Below are 18,668 nucleotides of genomic sequence, written 5' to 3' on the forward strand. Positions count from 1 at the left end.
GAATTAAGATTCAGCTACTCGATGTATTAGCCATTGCCCCAAGCTTTATGTCATCTGCAAATTTGATAAGTATGCCTTCTATGTCATTATATATATCATTAAAATGTTGAGTAGGACAAGACCAATGGCTGAGATATTCTACATTTTATTTGTTTCGAAGGAAAGACTATTCATGGGGTAGGGAGGAGAAGCTGGGATTGTTTGACAAACTACGAATCTATTTAACTGAATATTATCCAGTGTACATTTCTCCATTTGTCCCTCTATAGATTCCATAAAATAGTCCTGCAACATTGATGAATTAAATCAAAACACATTATGCCTATGGAATTTTATCTTTCCATCTAAAATTCAAAATAAAAAGTGAAACAAGATTAGTTTTGCATAAGGTATCCTCGGTGAACCTAAGCTATCTCCTAGTAATCACCATTTTCCTTTCTAAGCATTCAATCACAATTTGTTAACAACCTATTTTGTAATTTCAACAAACAAGAATTCATGTTATAGTCATTAGTAGCATATGCATTCTGTCATTACAGACTGTTAGACACATTTCCCCAAATTCTCAAGAATATTTTATACATGTTTATCATATGCAAAAACCTTTCCTTACCCTCGTAGGTAATTCATGTATTTCTGAAGATGGATTCATTTAAAATAGGTAGGCATGCCTTATTCCTTACATATCTCAGCATTTACTTCCCTCTTGATTATTTTTATCTACTCTCTGTTTTTAGTCCCATTTTCCTCAAAATAAAAGAAATCTAACATAATAATTGGGTAATTTTGATGACTGTTTCTTCCGTAATCCAGCTTTCTTTTGAGAATACCCTGTAACAATCCATACTGATGGGAGTTCTCCCTTTGCAGCCACAATCGTTTTTGTTTGTGGCTGCCCCTCCAGCAACATGTTGTACATCCCATCTCTTTTCACTTATATTTCAACTCTGTTTTAAAACCACTGGTAATGAAATAAAACCTTTCTTTTCGTTTTTGTCAACATTTTAGGAATACATAATGATCTTCTTTATTTAAAGAAAAGTTTATTCTCCTATTTTTGACATTATAAAACTACACCTTCCCCACTCATATTTTTGCACAATTCATATACAATGAATCAGTTAAAACAAGTTGGAATCTTAATTATTTGAGACGCCCTGATTTTCCATCAAAATAAAACAAACTCAGTCGCCTCCTACACACATGTGTGCACACACATAAACACACACACACACCCTGACTCCATCAAGTCCCTTGGTTCTCCACTGGCCTTATCATGTCTTCATAGGTCCGTTTTTAACAGCCTGCATGCTAAACATCAATTCCTCAGGTGACACAGGCCCCTTCTGAAACCCAGTGATGAGATCATGAAGGAACTGGGGTTAACCCTACTTGTAATTGCTTGTGAGATGGAGATTCCAAACACGATTTTTGCTAGCCTCAACAGAGAACCAAGGAACCTGACATAGCTGGTTAGTTGTATGTGTGTGTGTATGTGTGTGTGTGTGTCCATGTGTGAGATGGTAATCTTAGTTTTGTCTCGATGGCCAAGTAGGGCAACTCAAATAAATTAAGATACCTATTTATTTTAACTGATCAATTTAACAGAAACATGAGTGTATATAGATATGAACAGGAAAGGTATAGTTTTGCAATATGGACTCAGAGAGAAATGGTATCTAGCCAAATGTCACATACCTTTAGAGACCAGAGGGCTTAAGAAGTTTGGGAAGGACCAACAGAATGAGCTTAGATGATACATAGCCAGAAGCCATGCAGCCATGAGACATTCCAGTCACCGTATATGAGTGTTCCACAAAGTCCCTAGTTGCTATTTTTACAGTTGCCCTCTACTTGACACCCATAAAGCTAGGAGTGGACACTACTTCTCCACACATGCCTCAGAAGAACCAAATGCTTCCGCTACCTTGCCTTTCAGAAGAGCTGCTCGGCCATGCTGTATGGTGCTTGCTTCTGCATTCCCAATCTCCAGTGTTAATATATGCCCTTGGCAGACATGAAGAACACCAGCTACAAAGGAATCCAGGTAATGCAGCATTTAACATCCCTGTTTTGGGGGCACTGGAAAGCACCTAGAAGCAGATAAGCATGGTATTGAGCTTGTCTGCTTGGTGATACATAGCAGGGAACTACTTTCTAGATACCCATCCTTTTAAAGAAATTCAATTCACGTCTTCTGCAAACTCATGAGATTATTCCTGAGTGCATTCCCCAAGGAAAGATGTTCAAAACGAGTACCATCTCAAGGTGTTTGTTCTCTTCTAATATTGTTACAGAGCAATGAATGCTCAGGGTATACGTCATCAGTCTTGTATTTTTCCTACAGCTTGTTTCCACAGCAATTAAGAGCTTGAGGTTATTTGGTTGTGTTTTTCATGTTTACAAAAATACTGGTGGTGTTGAAAGGACAGATGAATAGGCTCTCTAAGTGTGGCAGAGAAAGCAAAGCAGAACTTTCAATTCCACAAAGCATCTCACAAATTCTCCTTTATTGCCAGCACAATCTGCCTCTGGCTTTAAAAACAATAACTGCATCTTTTCATTTTTCTCTCTTAAAAAAACTTGTCCCTGCTCTCACAGAGAAAATTTGCATTTTTTCCTATGCTTTCAAGAATTTATTAATCGCAGAAACCAATTATTAGAAGGAAGAGGATATCACAGAAAGAAAACATGAACTATAGATTTGGGAGATTAAATGAGCAGAGGGAAACTCAAGGGTATTTTAAAGTTACTACTGATTTCTTCACCAGTGTGAAAAACCAAAGGCTTACAATTCCTAAATGAAGGCCTTGAGGTACCATTAGAATATTGTATATGTATCTGTACAACTGGATATTGTATATTTATCAGCCACTTATGTGGCTGACTCCTAAAATTACCACTGAAAAGAAGATTTATGCTTTAGGAGTCTCACTTGCCTCTGTTTGAGCCCAAAGATATCATGGTGAATGGCACCCTCTAAAAAACTATTTTTACCAGCTATAATTGTTAAGGAATAATTTTCTAGACAGAAACTGCACAAAGTTAATATATACAATTTGGCAATTTTGTACATATGTATAAACCCATGTTACCTTCACAATCCAGGTTATAAATATATTCACCACCTCCAAAAGTTTTCTTGTGTGCCTTTGTGGTTTTGTGCATGACGGGGAGTAAGAACACTTACTATGAAATTTACCCATCCTGGCTAACACGGTGAAACCCCGTCTCTACTAAAAATACAAAAACTAGCCGGGCGAGGTGGCGGGCGCCTGTAGTCCCAGCTACTCGGGAGGCTGAGGCAGGAGAATGGCGTGAACCCGGGAGGCGGAGCTTGCAGTGAGCTGAGATCCGCCACTGCACTCCAGCCCGGGCGACAGAGTGAGACTCTGCCTCGAAAAAAAAAAAAAAAAAAAAAAAAAGAAATTTACCCTGCTAACAAATTTTAGGTACACAATACCTTATTGTTAACTACAGGCACTGTGTTGTACAGCCAATAAAGCCAAAATTCTTGTACTATGTATGCATCTATCCATACGGCTCCAGAGTTAATGGGTGCCTCCTCCACTTGCTTGCCCTTTGAAGATGCACAGAGCTAGCCATGCCTTGTAGAAGAATTATTCGGCCAACCCACTTCTCATTGCTTGGAACCAACCACGAAATAATTAGAATACTGCCTTATCTTTCTCCATTACATTTCTAGAAATTAGGGCAAAATAGGAGGCTAGTGGAAGCATAAAATAAAAGCTAGGCTTCAGGACAGAGGAAAGGTGACAGAATAACTGTTTTGAGGCATCCTCTGATCAATGCCATTTAATCTGTCACCTTCTGGTTTGTGAATCTGTTCATGATCCCTATTCTTTATACTCTTGCTTGATCCTGGATCCTTCTCAGAATACTTAGCCTAGCTTTAGAGAAAAAGCTTAAGCAATTAAATATATTGCAATGTGGAATGTGGTCAATACCTAAAACACATACACTTAAAGCACTACATATAGGAATTCAGAGGAGAGGTTACTATATATGCTTGAATACAAGGCAAGTCATTTTTCTACAAATGACCTCTCCCTGATATTGCATTCCTTATACATTTTTTCATACTACATGTTTTATCAATAAATATACTTTGAACAACAAACTACTATCCGAGAAAAATATATTAGCCTAAACCAGTGGGTCTCTTACTTGAGTGTACATCAGAGTCAACTGGAGGGTTTGTTAAAACACAGATTGCTGAGCCCCATCCTAAAACTTTCTGAGGTCTAGGGTGGGGCTGAAACACGTATAGTTCTAACAAATACTCAAGTAATGCTCATGCTGCTGGTCTGAAGACCTGATTTTGAAAACCACTTCTCTACTAATATTGGTTTTAGATCAGTGGTTCTAAACTCTTGTTGCACATTAGAATCATCTGGGGAGATTTCACCAACTAAAATTCCAAGGCTCCATGCCAGATCAATTAAATTAGAATCCTGGAGAGGGGACCTCAGTGTGCCCTGCTTGTAGTTTTTAATGCTCTTCAGGTAATTCTAGGCTACAGCCAGGGTTGAAAGCACCTGTTTTAAATCAATATCAACCAATTTCAGCTAAAATAATCAGGGTTTTTTTTTTTCTATATTACAAGTCACCAAGCAAAAAATAATAATCTGTTTTTTAAAGAGGAAAACACATTTGGCCTAAACTCAGTAAATAATCCTGGGGCATGTGGCTTTACATGTGCAAATGATGATACATGCTTAATTTGTGGAAATCACTAATATATGCCCAAAGAACGGAAAATAAAGAAATGAAACACTCTTCTAATCTCTCAGGTATGGATTTTTGCAGCTTGGGTTAAGGCTTCTAGTAGCAACATTATAGGAAGTGGTATATTTCGAACAACATAAGTGAAAGTAAAGATGGTATCTTCTGCAAAACCATGTTGGAGGACCAAAAGGAGTGACTTTAGTGATTCATAAAGACAATGATACTAAAGGCATAGGTGCCAAGTTTGAATAACATTGTTCAAAAAAAGTGAAAATAGAACAAAGCACTATTTCTAATATAACTGAGGTTTTATAAATGTGATTTTAAATATGCATGTATAACTCTATTGATATATTTGATATTGTCAGTAGACTGTGTGCGTGTGTGTGTGTGTGTGTGTGTGTGTGTATATGGAATGTAGATTGGTCGAATGTATTGAGTACTAGCAATACAGACGTGAAGCCATCGTTCAGAATCATCCTCAAAAGTATATTCGAAATACATTCAAATATATTCAAATATCTTTGAAATATATGAGAGTTGGCCAATATTTTTATTCTGTCCACTCATGAACTTGGATAACATCTCATATCCAGGGATATACAGAATTTTTGGCTAAGAGCGTCAGGAATGTCTTTCTGGAAGAGGTGGTATTTGAGCTGGCCTTCATAAAATAAGGAGGTATTCGTCAAGTAATTCAAAAGTAGAAAGTTCTTCCAAACCGGAGAAACCACATGAGTGATGGAATCATGACAAGAAAGCAAAAGGTGAGTAGTAAAGACGCCAAGATGACAAAGTAATACACTGCTAAATTGTGGCGACTTAACACTAAGATAAGGAAATTTCACTTTTATTTAGAGTATTTTCCAGATGATGCCTCCTCCAGTAATGGATTTCTGATTGGAAACATCCATATTGCTCCTCAACCCTCTTCAGCCTTCACTTCTCTTCAGAAGAAAACTTGAAATTTTCGAAAATGATTCTAAACGATGGCTTAACATCTGTATTACTAGTCCTTATCTGACATTTAAAAACTCTATGTCATAGATTCCCATGAACAGTTAGAGATCTTGAAAAAAAATAAGTTGTCACATGAATTTAGTATTTCAGTTACCTATTGCTGTGTAACATGCATCCAAAAATTTAGTGCCTTCTAAAATCAATTTATTATCTTTCATGATTCTGTTTATTAACCAGGTGTTTCTTCTGCCTCACATGGTGTTGGCTAAGATACAGGGATATCTAAAAAGTTCAGAATGGCTACACTCACATGGCTGGCTACTGGAATGGTTACTGAGCTCAACTGGAGGCTTCAGTTCTCTTGCAGGTGGACTCTCCACAACTACTTGGGTTTCTTCACAATAGGGTAGATGGGTTCAAAGAATGACCATTCAAAAAGGTGGATGAATGAGTAAATTACAGATCTCTTCAGGCTCATCCTTTGATGTTATGCAGTATCACTTGAGATGCATTCCATTCCAAACAGGTCAGAGGAATGAGCCCGATTCAACAGGGAAAAAAGGTAGACTCCACCTTTTCATAAAGGAGTGGCAAGATTACATTACAAAACAGTATGTGGAATGGGATATATAGTTATGGCCATCTTTGAAAAAACACAATGTACCATACACACAGAAGTCTAGCCATTAACCAATACGTGGGGACCTCAGGGGTTAGCAGTGAATGTGATGAAAATATTGTACAAAATTATATAAATTAAAACATTTAAAAATCATCTTAAAGTATAATGAGGAATCGAAAATTAGCCCAGACTGAGAAGGTAAAGATCTTTACTACTCTTCATCGGAACAGGATAATAGATATAGATAAAACCAGCTGCAATGTTGTCAGCTAAACAGTAGGTGCTGGATCATAATAATTCCAAGGAAGCAAAGTGGATCTGAGTTTTCATAAGTAAATATATATATTTACTTAATATATATATTAAATATATGTAATTTTCCAGAAAACATTATATATATATACATATATATAATTTTCCACAACACCTTTCATGGTCATGTCTTTCTTATTCAACTTGATTATGGTAGCAGTGGTAATAGCAAGCAGGAGGATAACAGTAGAATCCATTTTTTTAAATCATAACATTAAGGAATTTGGAAGTCTCACTTTGTTCTGACAAGTAAAAACCTGAACAAACTGAAAAACCAACAATTCTTCTTAGATCCATAAGAGAAGTGTGGTCACAAGGCAAACTGCTGCCCCCAAAATTGAAGAGACAGATAGGTAGATACAGAGAATCACAACACAGCAGAGCAGAAACCTCTTTGGGAACCAAAACTGATGCAGGAAAATCTGGACTGAAATTGACAAATTGCTGTAGACAGGGCATGGACAAACACAAATTGACAAATTGCTGTAGGCAAGGCATGGACACCTTGGAGTTAAAAGCTCCAAGGTGGGCCAGGTGTGGTGGCTCACACCTGTAATCTCAGCACTTTGGGAGGCTGAGGCAGGTGGATCACAAGGTCAGGAGTTCGAGACCAGCATGGCCAACATAGTAAAACATCATCTCTACTAAAAATACAAAAATTAGCCGGGTGTGGTGGCGTGCACTTGTAGTCCCAGCTACTCGGGAGGCTGATGCAGGAGAATCACTTGAACCCAGGAGGCGGAGGTTGCAGTGAGCCGAGACCATGCCATTGTACTCCAGCCTGGGCGACAGAGCGAGACTTCATCTCAAAAAGAAACAAAAAACAAAAACAAAAACAAAACCCCAAGGGGACCCAGTAATAGGAAGCAGGGGTTTTATCAGTACCTAATTGACCTGGGAGAAGGAAAATACTCAACTCTGGTCCACTCTGGCCATCCTGCCCAATCTAAGAGGAGAAAACAAAACTGAGAAACATTTGTGAAGTTCACAGTCCAGAGGCATAGGCTCATTAAAAGACTGAGATCTAATCATAGGATTATAGAATGCTTCCTCCCCATACACTTTACCACATTACTAAAGTCCTATTTACAGCAGTTCCTTTTACCTATGTCTCAATATCTGGCTGTCAATAAAAAAAAAATACAAGGCATACTAAAAGGCAAAAAAAAAAACCACACAGGTTGAAGAGACAGAGTAAACATCAGAACCAGATATGGCAGGGATGTTGGAATTATCAAACAAGGAATTTAAAACATTAATCATAAAATCAATACGATAGAGGCTCTATTGGTTAAAATAGACAGCATGCAAAAAACAGATGGGCAATGTAAGCATAGAGAAATACAAATCCTAAGAAAGAACCAAAAAGAAATGCTAAAATCAACAACACTGTAACAGAAATGAAGAATGCCTTTGATGGGCTTATTAGTAGACTGAAAACAGCTGTGAAAAATCTCCACACTTGAGAATATACCAATAGAAATTTTTAAAAGTAAAAAGCAAAGATAACAAAGACTAAACATAAAAATAAAATAAAAAGATAAAAAGAATTTAAGAAAAAGATAAGATTGAATTTAAAAATCAGAACACAATATTCAAGAACTGTGGGATAACTGTAAAAGGTGTAACATACATATATTGGGAATATTAGAAAAAGAAGACAAAGAGAAGGAACAGAAAAAAGTATTTGAAAAATAATGACTGAGAATTTTTCCAAATTAATGTCAGAAACCTAACCATACATACATGAAGTTCAGAAAACACCAAGCAGAATAAATGTCAAAAAAAAAAAAAAAAAAAAACTACACCTAGGCATATCATTTTCAAACTACAGGAAGTCAAAGACTTTTTAAAAAAAATCCTAGAGAAGCCAGAGGGAAAAACACCTTATATACAGAGAACAAAGATAAGAAATACATCTGACTTCTCTTCAGAAACCATGCAAGCAAGAAGAGAGTAGAACGAAATACTTAGTGCTGAGAGAAAAAAAGGCCCACCAACCTAAAAGTCCATAGTCTACAAAATTATCCTTTGAAAATAAGGCAGAAATCAAGTCTTTCTTAGACAAACAAAAATTGAAGTAATTTGTTACCGATAGACCTGCTTTGCAAGAAATACTAAGTTCTTTAGAGAGAGAGAAAGAAATACAGGTCAGAAACATATCTATATAAAGAAAGGGCATTGAAGAAGGAATGAGTGCCGGTAAAATAAAAACTGTTACTTTTGTTATTCTTCATTGATCTAACACCTAACAGATCAAAATCATACTAGCAACAATGTATTTCATTACACATACTTGTATGTGTATGTATACATATATATGTGTATATATCTAAATATATATAGTGTGTGTGTGGTGTGTGTGGGTGTGTGCTTATATACAGGCATAGTTCCTTTTATTGCATTCCATTTTATTACAAATTGCATCCCATTTGTAAAAAAAAAAAAATTGCATGTTTTTACCAATTGAAAGTCTGTGGTAACCCTGCATTAAGCAAGTCCATCGGTGTCATTTTTTCAACAGCATGTACTCACTTTATGTCTTTGAGTCGCATTTTGCTAATTCTCATAATATTTCAAAATTGTTCATTATTATTATATCTGCCATGATGATCTGTCATCAGTGACCTTTTATGTTACTCTTGTAATTGTTTTGGGGTGCCATGAACCATGCCCATATAAGACGGCAAATAACAGATAAATGTTGTATACGTTCTGACTGCTTCACCAACGGCCATTCACCCATCTCTTTCTCTTTCCTTGGGCCTCCCTATTCCCTAAGAAACAAAAATATTGAAATTAGGACAATTAATAACCCTACAATGGCCTCTAAGTGTTCAAGTGAAAGGAAGAGTCCTATGTCTCTCACTTTAATTCCAAATCTAGAAATGATTACACTTAGTGAGGAAAGCACGTCAAAAGCCAAGATAAGCCAAAAGATAGGACTCTTGTGCCAAACAGTTGGCCAAGTTGTGAATGCAAAGGAAAAGTTCTTGAATGACATTAAAAGTACTACTCCAATGAACACATAAATGGTAAGAAAGCAAAACAGCCTTATTGCTGATATGGAGAAAGTTTGAGTGGTCTGGATAGAAGATCAAACTAGCCACAACATTCCCTTAAGCAAAGGCCTAATCCATAAGAAGGGCCCAGCTCTCTTCAATTCTATGAAGGCTGAGAGAAGTGAGGAAGCTGAGAAGAAAAGTGTGAAGCTAGCAGAAGTTGGTTCATGAGGTTTAAGAAAAGAGGCCAGACGCAGTGGCTCACACCTGTAATCCCAGCACTTTGGGAGGCCGAGGTGGGTGGATCACCTGAGATCAGGAGTTCGAGACCAGCCTGGCCACCATGGTGAAACCTCGTCTCTAGTAAAAATACCAAAATTAGCCGGATGTGGTGGCGTGTGCCTGTGCTCCCAGCTACTCAGGAGGCCGAGGCAGTAGCATCGCTTGAACCCAGGAGGCTGAGGCTGCAGTAAGCCAAGATTGCACTACTGCACTCCAGCTTGTGTGACAGAGCAAGACTGTCTCAAGAGAAGAGAAGAGCAGAGAAGAAGAGAAGAGAAGAGAAGAGAAGAGAAGAGAAGAAAAAAGAAGCTATCTCTATAACGTAAAAGTGCAAGGTAAAGCAGTAAGTGCTGGTGTAGAAGCTGCGGCAAGTTATCAGGAGGATCTAGCTAAAATCGTTGATGAAAGTGGCTACATTAAACAACAGATTTTCAATTTAGATGAAGCAGCCTTATAGTAGAAGAAAATGTTATCTAGAATTTTCGTAGCTAGAGATGAGAAGTCAATATGCATATGAAAAGACGATTTCTTTAATCAGAGTTTTGTAGCTTTCCTCATATAGATTTTGTACACGTTCCATTAGATTTATACCTAAGTATTTCATTTTGGGGGTGCTAAAGCAAATAACATTGTGTTTTTTAAATTTCAACTCTTACATGTCCATTGTCCGTATATAGGAGAGCAATTAATTTTTGGATATTAACTGTATATCCTGCACCTTGCTATAATAGCTTATTAGTTCCAGGAGGATTTTGTCAATTCTTTCAGATTTTCAACACTGACAAATATGTCATCTACAAATAAGAACAGTTTTATTTCTTTATTCTCAATCTATGTATCTCTTATTTCCTTTTCTTATCTTTTTGCTAGCTAGGACTTCCAGTATGATATTGAAAATATGCTCCACCTCATGTGTCATTAGGGAAAGGCAAATTAAAACAACAATGTGATACCACTATACATCTATTAGGATGGCCATAACCAGAACAGTGAAAACAGTAAATGCTCGCAATGATGTGGAGCACAGGAATTCTCATCTTTGCTGGTAGAAATGTAAAATGGCACAGCCACTTTGGAAGACAGTTTGGTGATTTCTTCCAAAACTAAACATACTTTACTATAGAATCCAGCAATCATCTCCTTGTTATTTACCGAAGAGTTGAAAACCTATATCCCTACAGAAATTTGTACACAGATGTTTATAGCAGCTTTATTAATTGCCAAAACGTGGAAGCTACCAAGACATCCTTTAGTATGTGAATGAATAAACTGTGAGACATTGAGACAATGGAATATTATTCATATGCTAAAAAGAAATGAGCTATCAAACTATGGAAAGACATTGAGGAAACTTAAATTCATATTACTAAGTGAAAGAAGCCAATATTAAAAGGTGACAGACTATATTATTCCAACTATATGACATTCTAGAAAAGGCAAAACTATGGAGGCAGTAAAAAGATCAGTGGGTTTCGAGGTGTTGGGGAAAGGGAAGGATGAATAGGTAGAGTACAGCGGAATTCTGGGCAGTGAAAATACTCTGTATGATAGTATAATGGTGGATACATGCCATGAATACATTTGTTCAAAGGCATAGAATGCACAACACCCATGTAAACTGTGGACTCTCAGTGATAATGATGTCTCAGTGAAGTTCATTGGTCGTAACCAATGTAGCAGTGGTGGTGGACGTTTATAAGCAGGGAGACTATGCATGTATAGGATATAAGGTTTATGGGGGTATCTCTGTATCTTCCTTTCCATTTTGTTGTGAACCTAAAACTGCTCTCAAAATCGTCTTTAAAAAAAAAATCTTGGCCGGGCGCGGTGGCTCAAGCCTGTAATCCCAGAACTTTGGGAGGCCGAGATGGGCGGATCACGAGGTCAGGAGATCGAGACCATCCTGGCTAACATGGTGAAACCCCATCTCTACTAAAAATACAAAAACGAGCCGGGTGAGGTGGCGGGCGCCTGTAGTCCCAGCTACTCAGGAGGCTGAGGCAGAAGAATGGCGTAAACCCGGGAGGCGGAGCTTGCAGTGAGCTGAGATCTGGCCACTGCACTCCAGTCCGGGCGACAGAGCGAGACTCCGCCTCAAAAAAAAAAAAAAAAAAAATCTTAACTACCGTTTACTGATTATTCCTCTATACTGAGGACTGGAAGCCATCATTTAATTCTCACTCAACATTTAATTCTCACAACCACCCTATGAGAAAAATACTACCACCTCAATTTCACAGAAGAGAGAAGCTTAAAGAGGTTATACACTTTTCCGGAAGTACACAGCTAGCAACCCACGAAGATGGGGTTCTAACTCAGGCATTGACAGGTTTGTTTTTACTATTTTCTGTAAAGGACCAGATAATAAACAATTTGGCTTTGTGGGTCATATGGTCTCTGTCACAACTACACAAGTACTCTACTCCGCCACTGTAGCATGAAAGTGGCCAAAGACGATATATAAACTAATGAGCATGACTGTATTTCAACAAAACTTTATTTACAAAAATAAGCAGTGGGTAAGATTTGGCCTGCAAGCTATAATTTCCTGACTCCTATTCTTGCTCAAGACTGATCTAAGCCTTCTTGACTGAGATTTCATGAAAAAATGTCTTTTATATCTTTACATCCCCATGCAACATCTAGCACACCAACCATGTATGCATAGGCACTCAATAAATATTTGTTGATGGAATAACCAATAAATTAATTAATTCAACTAACACTTATTGGGCATCAACTATGTCCTAGCCACTGTTACAATCACTTGATATATGTCACTGAACAAAACAGAAATCCTTGCCTGTGAGGAGCTTACAATTTATAAATCTCCAACTCATATAGCATAATTATATGGGTTTCATATTGCTGCCAAAACAAATTACCCCAAACATGCTGGCTTAAAACAACACAATTCTGTTACCTCACTGTTCCGTAGGCAAGAAGTCCAACATCAGTCTCACCAGGTAAAAATGAAGGCATTAGCAGGGATGCGTTCCTTTTTGGAGGATCTAGCGGAAGATTTGTTTCCTCGCTCATTATGGTTCTTGGCAGAATTCATTCTCTAAACACTCCCAGTATCTCAGATACTCCCAGTATCTCAGAACTAGCAACTGGGTGTTGAATCATTCTCCTGCTTCCATCTTTCTTTCTGACTACAACCAGGAAATGTTCTTCAATGTTAAGGACCCATGTGATTGGGTCCTTAAATTGGGCCTACTTGGATAATTCAGTATATTCTCCCCATCTCAAGATAACTGTAGTCACATTTGAAAAGTCTGTTTTGTCATGTAAGGTAACATACTCACAAGCGCCAGAGAGTAGAACATGGGCATCTTTTGGGGGATATTATTCTGTCTACCACAAATACCATCATAGAATTTTATATAAATCTGATGAATTTGATCTTTGCCAATGGATCATACTTCTAGTGAGTCAATATATGATATAAATAAAAAATTATTAATTATAAATAAAATTATAAATAATGTGTGATAATCCATTAATCTCAGAACAAACTACACTTTTCCCAGCTTTGCTCAATCCTATAGATTTGAGAATCGCTAAAGCTCAAGCCAGTCCTAAATAATGCCAGCAATTTTCAAAGACTCTTGCCTAAAATTAAAAACATTAAAAATAAGTCTTTTTATAATAAGCCTGGCATATCTTGAAGGAATTCTCCATTTTGAAGACATACTGTGCATTCTTAGCTCCTGCCTAAAAATAGGATTCCTACATGTCATTGAACTGAAGTGCTGTCCCTGCCCTTGCCATGTTACATCAGGCCACTTGACTGGGCCTCTGCCTTGGTTTTATGATTTGCCTTTCAATCCCCTAACATTGACTAGAATTTTAGCTGCAAAGTGGTCATCTTCTCTGACTCTTACCAATCCCCCCTACTGCATTTATATTCCAGGCAGTGGTCAGGTCTTCCTCAAACTGAGATGGACAATGTCAATCATAATGCAAGACTTTTAGCTCCAGGAGAGTTAAAAGAGTGGAATTTTCAATTCCACTCTGCCTTTATCCCCAACTTCAAATCACCATATTGTGCTGATCACCATGGAACCAACAGAGGAGGAGGACTGGCTTGGCAGGGGAAGTAACAGCTTCTGTTTTAGAGAAAAGGCCCACTTTTCACCCCTAGACATTCAGCAACTCTTGCCAATGAAGCACCCTCAGGTCAGGGGAGAAGGTTCTTTATAATCTCTGGAAGGAAGGGAGACTTTAGAAAGTTGTGGTTCTGGTTCAAGTAGAAAGAATATTAATCTTAGAGATTTAAAGACGTGGTTTTGTTTTTAGGCTCTGCCACCTACTTTGACCATTTTTTCAACTAGGAAATGCAAATAACACCTACCTCACGGGGTTGTTGTGAAAATTAAATAAGGTAATGAGTATGAAAGCACTACGTAAAATGCACGTATCAGCTGTTATCATTATGATTATCCTACTAATGCCCCCCTGTCTCCACTGCAGCAAATATTACTACTGTTCAGGGTGAGGGGTGAATATTATAAAGCTAATCATTCAGATTCATTCAAAAGACCATTCACTTTTATCATATTAGCAGAGGTTATTTTATTCTAATCCTATCTATCAAGTTACATTTTGGACAGAGCTCAGTCTGATCGAACCTGCCAATATCAGCTTGGCTCTACTTAAAGATTCATTCAACCACCTTCTCTGAAAGCACAAGCCAACATTTGTGTATATCTGTATCATAAATCACATGCTAACAAGATGCCAAAAGCAGTCACCTCTTTTATGAATCAGTCATTGATTCTCAAGACTGAAGTAGCCCCTTCTTCTTCTATTTTCCATCATATGTTGCCAACCCTGTGATAGCATTTATAATATGGCATTATAATGGTGTATTTGACCTTCTACAAGAGATTGTGAGCAACTCTAGGGTAGAGATTTAGTCTCCGTATTCTCATTCATGGCACACAGTAGATAGCCAATACATGTTTATTAAAATAAAAGAGGGAGAGCTGGGCACATTGGCTCACGCCTGTAATCCCAGCACATTGGGAGGCTGAGGTGGGCAGATCACCTGAGACTGGGAGTTCAAGACCATCCTAGCTAACATGGAGAAATCCTGTCTCTACTAAAAATACAAAAAATTGACCGGGCGTGGTGGCACATGCCTGTATTCCCAGCTAGTCGGGAGGCTGAGCCAGGAGAATTGCCTGAACCCCAGAGGCGGAGGTTGCAGTGAGCCGAGATCATGCCATTGCACTCTAGCCTGGGCAACAAGAGTGAAACTCCATCTCAAAATAAATAAATAAGTAAAAATAAAGGAGGGAGTAGAAGGAGATCCCACTATAGGGGAAATTAGCCCTTAAATCGCTACATTGCTCTAGCATATTTTAGGTATGCCAGAATTTCAAATAAAGGAGAAGCAAAATAAAGAAAAACCATTCTTTCCAAAATCTCCAGTTTACTTTTCTATAGCATGTTTAAAAGGTGTTATCAGTTGTTTGTAAGTGCAATATAAATTAGGCTAATTACTCCAAACACTTTACATTAGAGATACGTGAAAGAAGAAGCAGTTTATTTGAACCTCTCAGCTCTTGAATGTCCTGTGCCTTCTGGAGAAAGAGAGAGCTTAAGTTTTATTTAGAGAAAAATCCAGCATTACATATAATATAGATATGTTTATGAGAAGGAAGATCAGAGAGGGAGGAAATTTTCTCATTGGGAAAGTTGTTCCTGTAAGAATTTTAATTATATACTTTCAAATAATAACATCACCTTTCTTGATATCATATAATCCCTTCTTGGTAATCTTCCTTGATATTTAAGTTGAAAATTAGCCCAAGTAACCCTTGGATTAAATGCAAATGAAAATTCTGTGCTACTGCACACACTTTTTAAGGCACTGCTACCATGGGAAAACATGATTCTCCTGGGTTAGGTAACAGATCAGGGCTTCAGTGACTACTCTACTGCGCTTCAGTCATGCATCACAAATGTTGATGTGTACCCCTGAGAGTCTTGTGGAAATGCAGATTCTGATTCAGTGGGTATGATTCAGTGGATCCAGGTCATGTACAAAGGATCAGAAATAAGACGATTTCTGACCTTTTAACATTTCCAACAATTTTCCAGGTGATGCCCAGCTGCTGATCCGCAAACCACATACTGAGTAACAAAGTTATCATAGACATGGCGATTTTTACAAATTCACTATCGGTGAAATTTTGTAAAGTAATCTACCACCGTATTTCCCCTACGTCAGTGGTTATGAAAATTTTCCACTTCACACATTTTACTTAACAGAATTTAACAGCTTTAATAAACAGCCTTGAAACACTGAAGCTTTTAGTTAGTCCGCATTTAACCACTATGTAAAATGTGGCTTATGTAATGATTAAGAAATGATAATGTCCTTAGCAGATAAGGTAAATTATATTTAAGCTACATTTTTTTCTTCAAAAGGTCCATTTCCTATGGCTCAACATGGGAATAAAAGGGATTCTCATCTCATGTGAGCATTTCCTAGTAATGAGATAGCTCTTGGGATAATTAACTGACCAGGAGAGCCAATCCAGACAGCCCTTAATCAGTAATGACAAATTGAAGCACCTTAAAAGTAAAAGAAGTTGTGTTTTCCAGCGCTTGCCATATTAGATTTTAGCCATGCCCTAGAGTTATAAAACTGCTTCCTCATCAATCCATTCTCCATGCCACTAACATTACTTATTTTGGCTGAGCATTTAAGAGTTGAAATTTTAAACTAAATGATAGAAGAACTATAGTTCCTAGACAGCATACATTCTGCCATGGCAGCATTGAAAACCTGAAGGCTCTCGCACTCAGTTTGAAAGTCTTCCTCTCATTTTCCCCTTCGCACTAATCCTCTTTTTTTCTCAGTTCCCTTCCTACCTTAATCAGTTGATATGCTGTATAAAGTTGTGGATGAAGTAAATTTCACGAGGAAAATTATATTTTAAGTGTACTTAACAAAAATTACTTTTTGTGATGAATTCTATATAAAGAAATAAATCATTCTTTATTAACAATCATTCCCCAAATATCTGTTAACAAATGTTTCAAGTTCTTATCTCATTAGTTTAAAGCAGAATATCTCTGTACTTTGACTTTATGCATCACTTTAAGTACTTGTGTTTTGTTTAATTAACAAAGGGAAACTAACACCCCTGAGATTGGTGAAGGATCTGGGGCTAGCAAGAGCAGTAGGTGGCTACCAGTAGTACGGCTGAAAGATAATGGAGAGATCCATCATCTAGAATCCAGAAAGACCTGTGGTTATAGGAAAAAGACGCCCCGTGCCCTTGGACACGACACAGGAATACAGCCACTTCCCTTCCACTGGCCAAACCAAACCCTGAATTGACAATGTCAATAGAGGTCAGACTCCTGAAACACAGAGCAGGAGAGCAGGGTAGAGAAGCATGCAGATAGAACTTGTAAGGCTGTGAAAAGAGCACTGGGCACAGTGGCAGGTATAGGTAACATATAGGAAATAGGAGAGTTGAGGGAACATTCACTTACTGAATGCTGAGACCATTAATCCCTTCCCCACAGTCACAGTAGCCAGGCTTCAATACTCCAGGCAGGAGACTGGATGGTTCATCTCTAGGGGATGAGAAAGAAATAAAAAACTAGATTAAATATTGGAAGACTAAATTGAGAAAAAAATACTTAATGTAAAGCAAAAAGACAAAGAAATGAAAAATCAGAGGATAAGAAAAGTGAGGATGAAGCCAACAGTTCCAACATGAATAAACAGTTATAGAGTCCCAGAACATGAAGGGTGATAATGAAGGAGAAGAAATCATCAAAAAATAAAATTCAGCAAAACTTTCCAGATGGATTTCCAGATTGGAAAGACCTGCCAACTATGCAGCACAATAGATTAAATCAGGCCCTCACCAAGGGAACTTTACCATAGAATTTAACAGCATGGAAGACAAAATGAAGACACTGTGAGCTTCCAGAGAGGAAGAAAAAACAGGTCATATACAAAGGATCAGAAATGAGACTATTTCTGACTTTCTAACAGCAAAATAAGAAGCCTGTGGGCAATGGAGCAATACCACCAAACTTTTGAAGGAACACAATACCCAACCTGTAATTCTACACTTAGCCAAGTTATCAATGAAAAGACTTTTTTCAGATATGCAAAAACCCAAAATTTTATCTCCTAGCATCTCTTTCTCATTTGGTTACTGAAAAATGTGTTATATCAAAATGAAGGGTGTAAACCAGAATAGGGGAGGAAGTAGAACACAGGAAACATAAAACTCAGAGACAATCATATGCCAGAATGACCCATATGCACCATGCAGGGGAAATAACCAGTCCAATTCAGAGAGATTTCTTCAGAAAAAAATGAAATACCTGAATGCATTAGGGAGAATTTAGATAATTAATTAGCGAGAGAAGTTGAGTTAGTGATACGTATGTATAAAACTAGGTAACTATAACATAAGGCAATTATTAGTATCAGAAAAAATATTTTGCAGAAAACAATCACAATATATGATGCAGCTCAGTTATAGATAGTGTTTACACAGTTATACTAATGTAAATACTGAAGACTGAAGATTGCACTAACTTACAAGAGGAAGTCTGAATATGTGAGGATGGAGGAAAAAAGAGAACGGAATTTTCATTTTTCTTTCTGGAATGTCAATCAATGATATTTATACGCAGAAAATCGAGAAGAATAAAAGCATGTTATTTAGGGAAATGAAGATAAGTACTCAAAGATA

At 37.4% G+C, this 18,668-nt stretch overlaps 1 long non-coding RNA gene across 6 annotated transcripts in view; it reads right to left on the reverse strand.

The window, feature by feature from the left end:
* LOC117074144 overlaps positions 1 to 18,668 on the reverse strand; it is a 1,124,950-nt gene that overhangs the window by 827,801 nt on the left and 278,481 nt on the right. For all 6 annotated transcript variants that reach the window (XR_004433520.1, XR_004433517.1, XR_004433518.1 and 3 more), the window contains one exon: positions 17,446 to 17,529. This is a non-coding gene — a long non-coding RNA (uncharacterized LOC117074144). The remainder of the gene's footprint in view (positions 1 to 17,445; positions 17,530 to 18,668) is intronic.

Source organism: Trachypithecus francoisi, unplaced genomic scaffold (assembly GCF_009764315.1).
Source record: "Trachypithecus francoisi isolate TF-2019V2 unplaced genomic scaffold, Tfra_2.0 Contig01603, whole genome shotgun sequence".
Classification (NCBI taxonomy): Eukaryota; Metazoa; Chordata; class Mammalia; order Primates; family Cercopithecidae; genus Trachypithecus; species Trachypithecus francoisi.